This window comes from Eschrichtius robustus, chromosome 19 (assembly GCF_028021215.1).
Source record: "Eschrichtius robustus isolate mEscRob2 chromosome 19, mEscRob2.pri, whole genome shotgun sequence".
In the NCBI taxonomy this organism is placed as follows: Eukaryota; Metazoa; Chordata; class Mammalia; order Artiodactyla; family Eschrichtiidae; genus Eschrichtius; species Eschrichtius robustus.
Window position 1 is genome coordinate 52,803,988 of NC_090842.1, and position 15,776 is coordinate 52,819,763.

General features: G+C 37.9%; 1 long non-coding RNA gene across 3 annotated transcripts in view; it reads right to left on the bottom strand.

The window, feature by feature from the left end:
• Positions 1–1,880: 1,880 nt before the first annotated feature.
• The window catches only part of LOC137753864 (uncharacterized), a 40,836-nt gene continuing 26,940 nt past the window's right edge, over positions 1,881–15,776 (bottom strand). For all 3 annotated transcript variants that reach the window (XR_011071608.1, XR_011071607.1, XR_011071606.1), the window contains exon 4: positions 1,881–2,600. This is a non-coding gene — a long non-coding RNA (uncharacterized lncRNA). The remainder of the gene's footprint in view (positions 2,601–15,776) is intronic.

Here is a 15,776-nt window from a genome sequence, read left to right on the forward strand (position 1 = left end):
TCATTGCATCCTAGGGACTGCCAGGGAAGTCCTGTAGTTTTCTTTTCTTGTACTAACCTTATTTGGCTTTGGTATCAGTTTAAAACACTGGCCTCATACAATGCATTTGGAAGTGTTTCTCCTCTTCAACTTTTTGGAAGAGGTTGAGAAGGATTGGCATTAATTCTTTAAATGTTTGGTAGAATTCACTAGTGAAGCCATCTGGTCCTGGGATTTTGATTACTGATTCAATCTCCTTACTCATTGGTCTGTTCAGATTTACTATGTCTCCATGATTATTCATGGTACATTGTATGTTTCCCCAAATTTGTCCATTTCTTGTAGCTTATCCATAATAGTTGGCATACAATTGTTCATAGTAGTCTCTTTTGATCCTTTTCATTTCATTGGCATCAGTTGTAATGTCTCCTCTTTCATGTACAATTATCTTTCCTTGAGTCTTCTCTCCTATGTTCATGGTTAGTCTAGCTTAAGATTTGTCAATTTTGTTTATCCTTTCAAAAAGACAACTCTTAGTTTTGTTGATCTTTTGTTGTTTTTCTAGTTTCTATTTCATATATTTCTTCTCTAATAATTATTTCCTTCCTTCTGCTAATTTTGGCCTGTGTTTTTTTTTTTTTTTTTTAGTTCCTTGAGGTATGAAGTTAGACTTTTGAGATCTTTTTTCTTAAGGTAGGCATTTATTGGTATAAACATCCCTCTTAGAACTGCTTTTGCTGCATCTCATAAGACTTGGTATGTTACATTTCCATTTTTGTTTGTTTCAAGGTATTTTTAAATTGCCTTTTTGATTTCTTCTTTGACTGAGTGATTTTTCTCAAGAGTATATTGTTTAAATTCTCCATTTTTCATTTTCTTTCTGTTACTAATTTCTAGTTTCATAAAATTGTGGTAAGAAAAGATACTTGATATGATTTTAATCTTATTAAATTTCTTAAGACTTGTATTTTGGCCTAACATATGATCTATCCTGGAGAGTGTTCTGTATGTATTTAAGAAGACTGTGTATTCTACTGCTGTTGGATGGAATGTTCTGTATATGTCTCTTAGGTTCAACTGGACTGATAATTGAAATCTGCTGTTTCCTAATTGATTTTCTCTCTGAATGATCTGTCCATAATTGTAAGTGAGGTATTGAAGTCCCCCAACTATTATTGTATGGCTATCTATTTCTCCCTTCAGACCTGTGAAAGATTGCATGTATTTTTAGGAGCTCTGATGTTGGCTATATATAAATTTTAAATTTTTATATTTTTCTTGATAAACTGACCCCTTCATCATTATGCAGTGACAATCTTTGTCTCTCTGACAGTTTTTGACTTAAAGCCTATTTTGTCTTACATAAGTGTAGCTACCCTCTGATCATTTTTGGTTACCATTTGCATGGAATATCTTTTTCCAATCATTCATTTTCAGCCTATGTCTGAGAGTAATTATTGATAGTAAGGAGTTACCATTGTGATTTTGTTGTTTTCTGACTTTTTAAAAGTCCTTTTTTACTTCCTCTCTTCCTGTGTTCCTTTGTGACTTTTTTTTTTTCCTTGATTGTGGTATGCTGTGATTCCTTTCCCTTTATGTTTTGAATTGACTGGAGGTTTTTTCTTTGTGGTTACTATGAGGCATACATAAAACATAGATATAACATCTATTTTAAGCTAATGATGACAACTTCAGTTGCATGCAAAAATTTGTAACATTTCACTTCTCCAACCCACATATTATGTTATTGATGTCACAATTTACATTTTAGTATTGTTTATCCATTATCAAGTTACAGTAGTCACAGTTATTTTAATAGTTTTGTCTTTTACCTTTTATACTAGACTTAAAAGTGATTTATGCATACCATCACTATATTGGCATATTCATTTTTCCAGTTTTATTGATACATAATTGACATACAGCACTGTATAAGTTTAAGGTGTGCAGCATAATAACTTGGCTTTCATATATTGTGAAATGATTGATTACCACATAAGCTTAGTTAATACCCATCATCTTACATAGATACAAAAAAAAGTTTTTTCCCTTGTGATGAGGACTCCCAGGATTTACTCTAACTTTCAAATATACCATACAGTGGTGTTAACTACAGTCATCATGTTGTACATTACATTTCCAGTACTTATAACTGGAAATTTGTAGCTTTTTGTATTAGAGTATTCTGAATTTGACTATATATGTGCCTTTATAGTACGATTTATACTTCCACGTTTTTATATTATTTAAAAAAATTTAACATTTATTTATTTTTCGCTGTGTCAAGTCTTAGTTGCAACACGTAGGATCTTCATTGTGGCACATGGGATCTTTCGTTGTGGCGTGCAGGCTTCTCTGTAGTTGAGGCGCACGAGCTCAGTAGTTGTGGCGCGCAGGCTTAGTTGCACGTGGGGTGTTAGTTCCCCGACCAGGGATTGAACCTGCGTCCCCTGCATTGGAAGGTGGATTCTTTACCACTGGACCACGAGGGAAATCCCTAAAATTTTTATTGAAGAACTCCATTAGGACTTCCTGTGAAGCAGTTCTAGAGGTTTGTTGTTTTCTTTTTTCCTCCTGGAAGAATCTTATCTTGCCTTCATTAAAAATTTTCTGACATATAACTGACAAAAAATAAATTTATATATATATTATATACTTTAAATATAAATATGTTTAAAGTATACAAAGTGATTATTTGATATAAGTACACACTGTGAAAATATAACTACAATCCAGTTAATTAACACATCCATCACTTTTTTTGGTAAGAATGCTTAAAATCTCCTCTCCTAGCAAATTTCATGTATGTGATACAATACTATTAACTACAGTCACTGTGCTGTACATTAGATCCTCAGAATTTATAATGGAAAGGGTACAAACGTTTCTGAGAAGAAACCCACGACATTCCTCCAGAATCTCTTGTGTATAACATACTGCTTTTTCTTTGCTGCTTTCAAAAATCTCTGTCTTTGATTTTGACAGTTTGATTATAAAGTGTCCTGTTGAAGTCTTCTCTGTGTTGAAACTGACTGGGGAACTCTGAGAGTCATTTATCTGGATGGTCCATATCTCTCTACATATTTGGGATGTTTTCACCCATTATTTCTTTAAATAAGTTTATTGCCACTTCTCTTCTCCTTCTAGAAGGACTCCCATAATGCATATATTGGTTCTTAAAGTCCCATAGGCTTTCTTCACTTTTTATCATTCTCTTTTCTTCCCCTCCCCCAACTGTATAATTTCAAATGATCTGTTTTTGAATTCAGTGGTTCTACTGCATGATCAAATCTTCTGTTAAAGCTCTCTATGGAATTTTTGATTCATCATTGTATTCTCAGCTCCAAAATATATGTTTGGTTGTATGTTAAAGTTTCTGTCTCTTCATTTAACTTATTTTGATTATGTATTGTTTTCCTGATTTTGTTGAGTTGTTTTAGCTCATTCAGTTTTTTTGAGATGATTATTTTTCAATTCTTTGTTCATCAATTCATAGATCTCAATTTCTTTTTGACTGGTAACTGGAAAATTATTGTCTTCCTTTGGGGGTATCATTTTCCTATTTTACTATCTCTGCCTATACTCTGCATCCCACCCTTTCCCATCCATTCATTCATCTATCTTCCCATTTGTCAGATAGAGGCACTCCCTAGCTGCATTGTCTTCCTGGCTCTCTACTGTAAAACCCCAAGACGACATTTGGCTTTGTCTGGCCCACATCTGGGCTGCTGAGAACAGTTGGAGTCATCAAGTGTCTAGATTGGCACCACTAAAGAGTAATGCTCTTGCCCCTCTCCTGCTTCCTTGCACAGCTCAGTCAGTTGATGTGTCTCTAAGCCCCTCCTCAGCCTGACAGTCTCTTCCAACTACTTACTTTTGCATTATATCCCACACGTTCCATCGAATTCTTCATGCATAAGAAGGAAATCATGATCTTGCCTACTCCTCCATCCTCCACAGTATCAGTGGATGGCCCTGTTTTTCAGAGAGTTGGGAAGGTGGGACCTTGTGCAAACTCGTAACACTCTGCCTCCATCTAACCCAACATTCAGCCATCATCATCATGCTTATTTTGTTTTCCATATTGCATGAATCCATCACCTTTACCACCTCCATGGGTTCCACCACGAACATCCTGGTCTAAGCTCTCATCATCTTTTGCCAAGACGATGCCAAAACACTTCTAACTGGTTGGCTCACATCTGCTCTGTTTCTTCTGATCAGCTCTCTCTCCTGCACCAGCTCCGCCATCCATGCAAGCATTGATCCAAACATTCACCACTCACTCCCTGAGCCACTGATGTCTTGGCATACAACCTACTTCATGGCCTTCTTTCTTGCTGCTCAACCTTACAGGTCATCTCTATCTGTCTCATACCTGTAGCTTCCCTTCCCAACTTTGTGGAAGAGGTCTCGCCCCCTGCTGTGGCTACTTCCTGCACCAGAGACTAAATCACACCTTCTGCAACTTCGGAGGCTTCTCATGCTTCCTCCTAGAAAGGTAACTGGTATTTAGACTCTGTCACCATAGATTAGCTTTGACTGTTCTTGACTTGATGTAAATGGAGTCCCACAGTTTATTCTGTCATGTCTGTCTTCTTTTGATCTTCGTTATGCCTGTGAGAGTCATTCTTGTGGTTCTATATAGTTCAACTCTGTTCTTTCTCCGTACTCAGCAGTATCTCATTGTAAGGATGTCCATTCTCCTGTGATTGCCGTTTTTTTTTCCTATTTCTGATATTATGAACATTCTTGTTCATGTTATTTTTGGAGATATATACTATGTATATATAATATAGTACTCATTTTTGTTGGGAATATACACAGAGAGGAATGACTGGGTCTTCGGGTATGTATATGTTTAGCTTGAACAGAAACTGCTGAACAGTTTTACAGAGTGGCTGCACCCTTTCACGCTCCCACGAGCCATGTGTGAGAGTGCCCATCGCTACGCATTCTCATCAGCACTTGGTGTCTTCCCCTTTCCTTTCTGAGGCCCAGTGGTGAGGTGGCTCAGAACCACAGCACTGAAACCATTCTTGATGAGGTCATAGCTTTTATCCTAATTGCCAAATGTAAGAACAGTACTAACGATAGTGGATAATGGCCCATGATATACTGAACATTCAACCTGTGCCAGGCACTGTGCTAAGTACTTTACAGGTGTGGTCTTGTTTTAACCCTCATGGCAGCTGGTGAATTAGGAACTGGGCATCTCCCAGTGTTTCAGGTTAGGAAATGGTGATTTACAGGTGGTTAATAACTGTCAAGATGATTGCTTGGTAGAGGCAGGGTTTGAACTGAAGTGACAGTCTTCACCACCACGCTGTACTTGTTTTTGATGCAGTGGAAACCTGTTCCACTTTTCTGCACCTGGGCTTTGGTAGCACTTGGTTCCAGTGGTCCCTCTTTTCCAATTCTGACAGTATTGTTCCCTGCCTCTTAGTCTGATTGTCCCCTCAATATTGGCTTTGCCTGGCGAATTCCCTGGCAGTCCACTGGTTAGGGCTCTGTGCTTCCATTGCAGGGGGCATGGGTTCAATCCCTAGTCAGGGAACTGGGATCCTGTATGCTGTGCAGCACAGCCAAAAAAAAAAAAAGGCTTTGCCTGGCATCTCATGGCCCTTTCTTCTTTTAACTGTAATTAGTTTCCCTGAATGCTCCACCTCTACTTAGTTCTTCAGCTTCAACTCATGCATGTTGTGTTCCATGTCCATGCTGTGATATAGACAGGATAGTTAACAAGTATTCATTGCTTTCTGGTCCTTGCACTGTATTAAGCACTGTAGGTGCAGTGTTTCAACTCATCCTCACAGTGATTTTTGAGAGACTCTCTTTATACTGATTTGTAGGTGAGGGGGCAGAAGCTTGTGGAAGTTGAATGGCTTGCTGAAGGGCAGAAAACTAGCAAGTGGGTGTTGCTAGGATTTGTTCCTGGGCTGATTCTCCCCAGGTACCATGATGTCAAACACAATACACTCTGTTGGCTTCTAAAATTTGTAATTGACTACAGGTGTATAGGTTTATATTAATCATAAACCTTAATGACACACTTTCATTTGTCAGTGCACTGTCATGTTTATTTTTAAACTTTTTCCAGTCATTTATTTTCTCTATAAAGATTATAGTGAACATCATCAGCCAATGCAAGAACAGGAGTATTACCAACCAATATCCTACCTCTATCTATACATTTCTTCTTTTTCCAATCCTCTCTTTTCCTGAATCACTGTCTTGAACTTGCTTTCATAATTTCATTACTTTACAGTGGGAGTGTTTTGTATTATAAATTGAATTTCTTTTGTAGATGTGGTGCATTTCAGATTTTGTTTCTTGTGTTGGATTTGTTATTTTGCATCTTTCAAGCAATTTGTTTATTTCACCTAGTTGTCAGTTCATCCCTTGATTTAATTATTACATCATACTTGCTTGTAAGTATATTTAAAGAAAATATAGTTTTCTGTTTTTTAATTTCTGATAAATAGTATCATTGTTGATTGCTATGGCTTGAACATGTCCCCTACATGTTGAAATCCTCACATCCAAAGATGATGGTATTAAGAGGTAGGACTGTGTAAGTCATGAGGGTGGAACCCTCCTGAATGGGATCAGTGTTTTATCAAATAGGCTCCAGAGAGATCCTTCGCTCCTTCCACCATGACAGCAAGAAGGCACCAGCTATGAACCAGGAATAAGGCCCTCACCAGAATATGACCATGCTGGCACCTTGATCCTGGGCTTCCCAGCTTCCAAAACGCTGAGAAACAAATTTCTGTTTGTAAGCTACCCAGGCTGTGGTACGTTGTTACAACAGCCTGAATGAACCAAGACATTACTGTAGCCTTCTGATACATGCTTTAAAAAAATTCAGTGTTAAATAACTAAGAATCACAATCTGTGCACTATAGCTTTCTTTCTTCTTAAAATATTCTGTTACACCAGTATATCACAATGTATTTATCAATTTTTGTGGACATTCACCTGCTTCCATAATTATACCCATAAATTCTGACTAGATTATACTGTTCAGTTAAAGATACTCATTTGTTTCCTTTTTATTTATTATTTTTTTGTGGTCACCCACCTTGCTGCTATATGCATATTCTTTTTTTTAAATTTTATTTTTTATACATTGGGTTCTTATTAGTTACCTATTGTATACACATTACTGTGTATATGTCAATCCCAATCTCCCAATTCATCCCACCACCACTAACCCCCACCCCTGCTTTACCCCCTTGGTGTCCATACGTTTGTTCTCTACATCTGTGTCTCTATTTCTGCCTTGCAAACCAGTTCATCTGTACCATTTTTCTAGATCCCACATATATGTGTTAATATATGATATTCGTTTTTCTCTTTCTGACTGACTTCACTCTGTACGAGTCTCTAGGTCCATCCACATCTCTACAAATGACCCAATTTTGTTCCTTGTTATGGCTGAGTAATATTCCATTGTATATATATACCACATCTTCTTTATCCATTTGTCTGTCGATGGGCATTTAGGTTGCTTCCATGACCTGGCTATTGTAAACAGTGCTGCAGTGAACATTGGGGTGCATGCATCTTTTTGAATTATGGATTTCTCTGGGTATATGCCTAGTAGTAGGATTGCTGGGTCATATGGTAGTTCTATTTTTAGTTTTTTAAGGAACCTCCATACTGTTCTCCATAGTGGCTGTATCAATTTACATTCCCACAAACAGTGCAAGAAGGTTCCCTTTTCTCCACACCCTCTCCAGCATTTGTTGTTTCTAGATTTTCTGATGATGCCCTTTCTACTGGTGTGAGGTGACACCTCACTGTAGTTTTGATCTGCATTTCTCTAATAATTAGTGATGTTGAGCAGCTTTTCATGTGCCTCTTGGCCATCTGTATGTCTTCTTGGAAAAATGTCTATTTAGCTCTTCTGCCCATTTTTGGATTGGGTTGTTTGTTTTTTGATATTGAGCTGCATGAGCTGCTTGTATATTTTGGAGATTAATCCTTTGTCAGCTGCTTCGTTTGCAAATATTTTCTCCCATTCTGAGGGTTGTCTTTTCGTCTTGTTTATGGTTTCCTTTGCTGTGCAAAAGCTCTTAAGTATCATTAGGTCCCATTTGTTTATTTTTGTTTTTATTTCCATTACTCTAGGAGGTGGGTCAAAAGGGATCTTGCTGTGATTTATGTCATAGAGTGTTCTTCCTATGTTTTCCTCTAAGAGTTTCATAGTGTCCAATCTTACATTTAAGTCTTTAATCCATTTTGACTTTATTTTTGTGTATGGTGTTAGGGAGTGTTCTAATTTCATTCTTTTACATGTAGCTGTCCAGTTTTCCCAGCACCACTTATTGAAGACACTGTCTTTTCTCCATTGTACATCCTTGTCTCCTTTGTCATAGGTTAGTTGACAATAGGTGCATGGGTTTATCTCTGGGCTTTCTATCTTGTTCCATTGGTCTATATTTCTGTTTTTGTGCCAATACCATACTGTCTTGATTACTGTAGTTTTGTAGTATAGTCTGAAGTCAGGGAGTCTGATTCCTCCAGCTCCGTTTTTTTCCCTCAAGATTGCTTTGGCTATTCAGGGTGTTTTGTGTCTCCATACAAATGTAAAGATTTTTTCTTCTGGTTCTGTAAAAAATGCCATTTGTAATTTGATAGGGATTGCATTGAATCTGTAGATTGCTTTGGGCAGCATAGTCATTTTCACAATATTGATTCTTCCAATCCAAGAACTTGGTATTTCTCTCCATCTGTTTGTGTCATCTTTGTTTTCTTTCATCAGTGTCTTATAGTTTTCTGAGTACAGGTCTTTTACCTCCTTAGGTAGGTTTATTCCTAGGTATTTTATTCTTTTTGTTGCAGTGGTGACTGGGAGTGTTTCCTTAACTTCTCTTTCTGATGTTTAATTGTTAGTGTATAGGAATACAAGAGATTTTTCTGTGCATTAATTTTGTATCCTACAACTTTACCAAATTCATTGATTAGTTCTAGTAGTTTTCTGGTGGCATCTTTAGGATCTTCTACGTATAGTATCATGTCATCTGCAAACAGTGACAATTTTACTTCTTTTCCAATTTGTATTACTTTTATTTCTTTTTCTTCTCTGATTGCCATGGCTAGGACTTCCAAAACTATGTTGAATAATAGTGGCGACAGTGGACATCCTTGTCTTGTTCCTGATCTTAGAGGAAATGCTTTCAGTTTTTCACCACTGAGAATGACGTTTGCTGTGGGTTTGCTGTTTATGGCATATGGCCTTATTATGTTGAAGTAGGTTCCCTCTATGCCCACTTTCTGGAGTGTTTTTATCATAAATGGGTGTTGAATTTTCTCAAAAGCTTTTTTTGCATCTATTGAGATGAGCATGGTTTTTATTCTTCAATTTGTTAATATGGTGTATCACATTGATTGATTTACTTATATCCCTGGGATAAATCCCACTTGATCATGGTGTATGATCCTTTTAATGTGCTGTTGGATTCTGTTTGCTAGTATTTTGTTGAGGATTTTTGCATTTATATTCATCAGTGATATTGGTCTGTAATTTTCTTTTTCTATAGTATCTTTGTCTGGTTTTGGTATCAGGGTGATGGTGGCCTTGTAGAATGAGTTTGGGAGTGTTCCATCCTCTGCAATTTTTTGGAAGAGTTTGAGAAGGATGGGTGTTAGGTCTTCTCTAAATGTTTGATAGAATTCACCTATGAAGCCATCTGGTCCTGGACTTTCATTTGTTGGAATTTTTTTTTTGTATAAATTATTTTTTCCTTTTATTTATTTATTCATTTATTTTTGGCTGCGTTGGGTCTTTGTTGCTGCACGCGGCCTTTCTGTAGTTGCAGCGAGTGGGGGTACTCTTCGTTGTGGTGCACGGGTCTAGGCACGCGGGCTTCAGTATTTGTGGCATACGGGCTCAGTAGTTGTGGCTTGCAGGCTCTATAGAGTGCAGGCTCAGTAGTTGTGGTGCATGGGCTTTGTTGCTCTGCAGCACGTGGGATCTTCCTGGACCAGGGCTCGAACCTGTGTCCCCTGCATTGGCAGGTGGATTCTTAACCACTGTGCCACTGGGGAAACCCTGTTGGAAGATTTTTCAGTTTCAACTTCATTACTTGTGATTGGTCTGTTCATATTTTCTATTTCTTCCTGGTTCAGTCTTGGAAGTTTATACCTTTCTAAGAATTTGTCCATTTCTTCCAGGTTGTCTGTTATATTGGCACAGAGTTGATTGTAGAAGTGTCTTATGATGCTTTGTATTTCTGCGGTGTCTGTTGTAACTTTTTTCATTTCTAATTTTACTGATTTGAGTCCTCTCCCTCTTTTTCTTGATGAGTCTGGCTAAAGGTTTATCAATTTTTTTCTTAAAATTTTTATTTATTTATTTATTTATGGCTGTGTTGGGTCTTCGTTTCTGTGCGAGGGCTTTCTCTAGTTATGGCAAGTGGGGGCCACTCTTCATCATGGTGCGCGGGCCTCTTACCATCAGGTTTATCAATTTTGTTTATTCTCCTTAAAGAACCAGCTTTTAGTTTTATTGACCTTTGCTATTGTTTTCTTTGTTTCTATTCCATTTATTTCTGCTCTGATCTTTATAATTTCTTTCCTTCTACTAATTTTGGGTTTTGTTTGTTCTTCTTTCTCTAGTTCCTTTAGATATAAGGTTAGATTGTTTACTTGAGATTTTTCTTGTTTCTTGAGGTAGGACTGTAGCGCTATAAACTTCCCTCTTAGAACTGCTTTTGCTGCATCCCATGGGTTTTGGATCATCATGTGTTCATTGTCATTTCTCTCTAGGTACTTTTTGATTTCCTCTTTGATTTTTTTCAGTGATCTCTTGGTTATTTAGTAACGTATTGTTTAGCCTCCATGTGTTTGTGTTTTTTAAGTTTTTTTGCACTGTAATTTATTTCTAATTTCAGTGTTGTGGTTGGAAAAGATGCTTGATATGATTTCAGTTTTCTTAAATTTACCAAGGCTTGATTTGTGACCCGAGATGTGATCTATCCTGGAGAATGTTCCATGTGCACTTGACAAGAAAGTGTAATCTGCTGTTTTCGAATGGAATGTCCTATAAATATCAATTAAATGTATCTGGTCTATTGTGTCATTTAAAGTTTGTGTTTCCTTATTAATTTTCTGTCTGGATGATCTGTCCATTGGTGTAAGTGAGGTGTTAAAGTCCCCCACTATTATTGTGTTACTGTCCATTTCCTCTTTTACAGCTGAAGATAAACGAATTCAGCGAGGTAGCAGGATACAGGATTAACATACAGAAATCGGTTGCATTTCTTTCACTAACAATGAAATATCAGAAAAGGAATGTAAAAAACAATACCTTTTTAAATAGCACCAAAAAAGTAAAATATCAATACTTAGGAATAAACTTGACCAAGGAGGTGAAAGACTTGTATGCTAAAAACTATAAAACATTAATAAAGGAAATTAAAGAGGATTCAAAGAAATGGAAAGATATCCCATGCTCTTGGATTGGAAGAATAAATATTGTTAAAAGGGCCATACTACCCAAAGCAATCTACAGATTTAATGTGATCCCTATCAAATTACCCATGACATTTTTCATAGAACTAGAATAAATAATCCTAAAATTTATATGGAATCACAAAAAGACCCAGAATTGCCAAAGCAATCCTGAGAAAAAAGAATAAAGCAGGAGGCATAACGCTCTCAGACTTCAGATAATACTACAAAGCTACAGTATCAAAACTGTGGTACTGGCACAAAAACAGACATATGAACAGAATGGAGACCCCAGAAATAAACCCACACACCTATGGTCAAAAAGACAGTCTCTTCAGCAAATGGTGCTGGGAAATTTGGACAGCTGTGTGTAAATCAATGAAGTTAGAACACAGCCTCACACCATACACAAAAATGAACTCAAAATGGCTTAAAAACGTAAAGATAAAACATGACACCATAAAACTCCTAGAAGACATAACAGGCAAAACATTCTCCACAACAAATTGTACCAATGTTTTCTTAGGTCAGTCTCCCAAGGCAATAGAAATAAAAGCAAAAATAAACAAATGGGACCTAATCAAACTTACAAGCTTTTGCACAGCAAAGGAAACCATAAATAAAACAAAAAGACAACATACAGAATGGGAGAAAATACTTGCAAATGATGTTACTGACAAGGGGTTAATTTCCAAAGTATACAAACACCTCATGCAACTCAATATTAAAAAAAAAAGTCTTAAGTCCTCAGTAGACATTTCTCCAAAGACATACACATGGCCAAGAGGGACATGAAAAGATGCTCAGCACTGCTAATCATTACAGAAATGCAAATCAAAACCACAAAGAGGCATCATCACCTCACACCATTCAGAATGTCCATCATCAAAGTCCACAAATAATAAATGCTGGGCATGTAAATTGGTGCAACCACTACAGAAAACAGTATGGAGGTTCCTTAAAAACTAAAAATAGAGTTACTATATGATCCAGCAATCCCAATCCTGGGCATATATCCAGAAAAGATGAAAAATTCTAATTTGAAGATACATGCACCTCAATGTTCACAGCAGCACTATTTACAATACCCAAGGCAGGGAAGCAACCTAAGTGTCCATCAACAGATGAATGCATAAAGAATATGTAATATAATATACAATAAATATAGACACATACACAATGGAATATTACTCAGCCATAAAAAAGAACAAAATATTGCTATTTGCAGCACCATGCATGGACCCAGAGAATATCATACTTAGTGAAGTAAGTTAAACAGAGAAAGGCAAATAGTACATGGTATCACTTACATTTGGAATCTAAAAAATAACACGAATGTGTTTACAGAACAGGAACAGACTCAAAGACATAGAAAACAAACTTATGGTTACCAAAGAAGAATGGGGGTGGGATAAATTAGGAGTATGGGATTAACACATACACACCATATATATAAAATAGATAAACAAGGATTTACTGTACAGCTTTGGGAAGTATATTCAGTATCCTGTAATAATGTATAATGGAAAAGAATCTAAATGCAATATAACTTAAATATAAATCTGAATTACTTTGCTGTACACCTGAATCTAACACAATATTGTAAATCAACTACAGTTCAATAAAAAAAAAAAAAAGAACTACCTATATGATCCAGCAATCCCACTTCAGAGTAATATCCAAAAGAATTGAAAACAGAGTCTTGAAGAATTTGTACACCCATGTTCATAGTAGCACTGTTCAAAATAGCCAACAAGTGAATATCTTTTATTGAACAGTGTAGTAGAGTCATATATTTTAAGATATAATTATAGAAACAGATGAATGTCCACCCAAGTGGGTAAATACACTGTGATTATTGATGTAATGTTTTGATAAAAAAACAAAAAACAAAACAGGAACACTTTCTAAGGGCTGACCTCAGCAGAGGAAGATTTTAATAATCAAGTGGATATAGGATGACTCATTTTTTGGATACCAGACAGCTGCTCTCCATCATCCTGCCCTGCAGATTTCAGACTTACTAATCTCCAGAATCATGAGGTAATTTCTCAAAATAAATCTCCCTCTAATGTATTCATTTAGACACATTCTGTTGGTTCCGTTTTTCTGGAGAACCCTAACTAACAAAATTACTTTTTAAAAAATTGAGATAAAAGAATTAATTCTGAAGAAGTTACATATTTAACATATCGTGTGTCCTCATTTATGAACACGATGACTTCTCTCTCCATTTCAGGACATAGCGAGAAGGTGGCTCTCTGCAAGCTAGGAAACTGAACCCCATAGGAATCTTTTTTTTTTTTAAAGGAATTCCTTTATTTTTATTATTTATTTATTTTTGGCTGTGTTGGGTCTTCATTTCTGTGCAAGGGCTTTCTCTAGTTGCGGCAAGCGGGGGCCACTCTTCATCGCGGTGCGCGGGCCTCTCACTATCGCGGCCTCTCGTTGCGGAGCACAAGCTCCAGACGTGCAGGCTCGGTAGTTGTGGCTCACGGGCCTAGTTGCTCTGCCGCATGTGGGATCCTCCCAGACCAGGGCTCGAATCCGTGTCCCCTGCATTGGCAGGCAGATTCTCAACCACTGCGCCACCAGGGAAGCCCCCTGAACCCCATAGGAATCTTGATCTTGGACTTTCCTGACTCCAGAACTGAATGTAGAAAAAAAAGACACAATATGTGGCAAAAAAAGTAAACAACTAGTGACAGTGAGAGGAAACAAGATGGTGGAGTAGAAGGACCTTGTGTTCAGCTCTTCTCATGAGCACACCTAACTGCTGAACAACCATCAGTAAAGATGACTGGAACCTACCAAAAAAAAAATTCTACAGCCAAAGACATAAAGAAGAAACCAGAGCGAGATGGTAGGAGGGGCACACTCACAATATAATCAAATCCCATACCTCCCAGGTGGGTGACCCACAAACTGGAGAATACTGGAAGATAATTATATCACAGAAGTTCTGCCACAGAAGAGTTCTTAGCCCCACGTCAGGCTCCCCAGCCTGAGGGTCCAGCATCAGAAGGAGGAGCCCCAGAGTATTTGGCTTTTGAAGGCCAGCAGGGCTTGAATGCAGGAGCTCCACAGGACTGGGGAAAACAGAAACTCCACTCTTGGAGTGCACACACAGTCTCATGTACACTGGGACCTAGGGCAAAAGCAGTGACTTCACAGGAGTGTAGACCAGACCTACCTGCTGGTCTTGGAGGGTCTCCTGGGGAGGCAGGGGGCAGCTGTATCTCACCTTGGGGACGTACACACTGGGGGCGGAGATACTGGTGAGTATTCATCTACATTAACTTGTCACTGAAGGCAGAAGTCTTTCTGGCGTCATTAGCACCAAGACCTAACCCTACCCAAAAGCCTGTAGGCTCCCATGCTGGGACGCCTTAGACCAAACAGCCAACTTGGTGGGAACACAGCCCCACCCATCAGCAGATAGGCTGCCTAAAGACTTCCTGAGTCCACAGCCACCTCTAGAGACACCCCTTGACATGGCCCTGTTCACCAGAAAGCCAAAACCCAGCTTCAACCTCCAGTGGGTAGGCACCAGCCCCTCCCACCAGGAAGCCTGCACAAGCCTCTTGACCAGCCTCACTCACCAGGGGGAAGCCCAAAAGCAAGAAAACTATGATCCCTAAGCTTGTTTAACTAAGTCCTCAAACACAGGTCAGAAACTACCCTAGGACCAGCTGTCCTCTGGCCCTTGGGTGATGAGAGGGGAGTGTACTGCTGGGACAAATAGTCCATCCCCTACAGAGGGCCACTTCTCCAAGGTTGAAAAACATAATGAACCTAACACACACATAAAAATACAAATAGAGATTCAGACAAAATGAGACAGCAAAGGAATATGTTCCAGATGAAGCAACAATAAATAAACCCACAAGAACAACTAAATGAAGTGGAGATGGGCAATCTACCCGAGAAGAGTTAAGAGTAATGATCGTAAAGATGACCCAAGAACTCGGGAAAAGAAAGGATGCAGAGAAGATTAAGTTACAAGAAGTTTTTAGCAAAGAGTTAGAAAATATAAAGAACAACCGAACAGAGTTGAAGAATACAATAACTGAAATGAAAAATACACTATAAAGGGATCAACAGCAGAATAAATGAGGCAGAAGAATGGATCAGTGAACTGGAAGAGAGTGGTGGAAATCGCTGCCACAGAACAAAGAAAAAAGAAAGAAGAGAAATGAGGACAGTTTAGAGATATCTGGGACAACATCAAACACACTAACATTCACATTATAAGGGTCCCAGAAGGAGAAGAGAGAAAGGGCCAAGAAAATACTTGAAGAGATAATAGCTGAAAACTTCCTTAACATGGGAAAGGT